Below are 1,187 nucleotides of genomic sequence, written 5' to 3'. Positions count from 1 at the left end.
CGTCGCAGCAANATGAATTGGCCGGATGATTTCTGGACAAGGAAAGAAATAACATCTTCTGGGGGCCACGGCTGCGGGAGGGATGACATAGAAGGGAAGCGAGCATGGCGTCGACGGAAAATGTCAGCGAAGCTGCTTTGAAGAAATACGGCGATGTCACGATCAGGATTGTAAGAGTCGTCGAGAACTAAACGGTGAGTGATATCCGAGAGTTCATTGTCAAAAAGCGCGACAATGGCTGGCTCTGGCCTGCTTGCGATCAGGAGGTAAAGTGGTGGTAAAGAGGACTTCAATTGTAAAAGGGCCATCCCGAGGATACGAAGGATTACACCCTGACGTTCTCCTCCATTGCACTCATCAAGCCCATCTATAACAAGCAACGTTGGCCACAGTGGACCGCTCTCAGGATGGAGTGAGGCATACACCAACGGGTAAACCACAAGACGGACCATCTGTTCGGAGAGTACGCGATGGAAGATGGATGGATCTCGCTCAATCGCTCCTTCGATGAGTGGTTTAGTGGCTGGGATCGAAGTCGCAAGTTGGGAGGCGAGCGTGGCGATAAGGAAGGTCTCACTGTTTCTCTTCGTAGCCGTCCGAGAAAAGAAGAAGCTTGCAGCCAATCCCCCAGAATTATAAAAATTTTCTGCTATTTGTTCCAAAATAGCCGATTTTCCTGATCCGGCTGGAGCACTCAGCCAGAGGATACAAGTTTTCTTGGAGTGATCCGAAATCCAACTGGTGATATCACTTAACACTGCTTTTCGAGTGTCAGGATGGCATTTGGGAGCGTCATAACGTTCTTTGGAGTTGTGCATCGCGCCCGCTGCGATATTTTTATGGAGTACTTTCAATGCTGATGCAAAAGAAAAAAAGTCAGTGACCGAATAGGACGAGATAGATGACATCCTACCTTGAATTCCAGCACGGCCGCTGGTTGGATAATCCGCATGTTGTCCCTCATATGTAATGGAGTTTCCTTCAACAACTGTCAGGGAACCTCCTGACACAACGACGTTCTTGGAGTGGTCGAACATGCAGTAGCGGCGTCGTTGTCTCTGGACAACCCACGTGTGGACAGCCTCTCGAGCGCTTTATCCTCCTCATGTCGGTAAAGGTTGGTAAATGATACTCAGCGATTGACACTGGCGTGACAATGTTCTCACCATCACGTCTTTCCTCTACCT

Source organism: Laccaria bicolor, genomic scaffold, assembly GCF_000143565.1.
Source record: "Laccaria bicolor S238N-H82 LACBIscaffold_16 genomic scaffold, whole genome shotgun sequence".
Lineage (NCBI taxonomy): Eukaryota > Fungi > Basidiomycota > Agaricomycetes > Agaricales > Hydnangiaceae > Laccaria > Laccaria bicolor.
Note: the sequence above shows the minus strand (reverse complement) of the source record.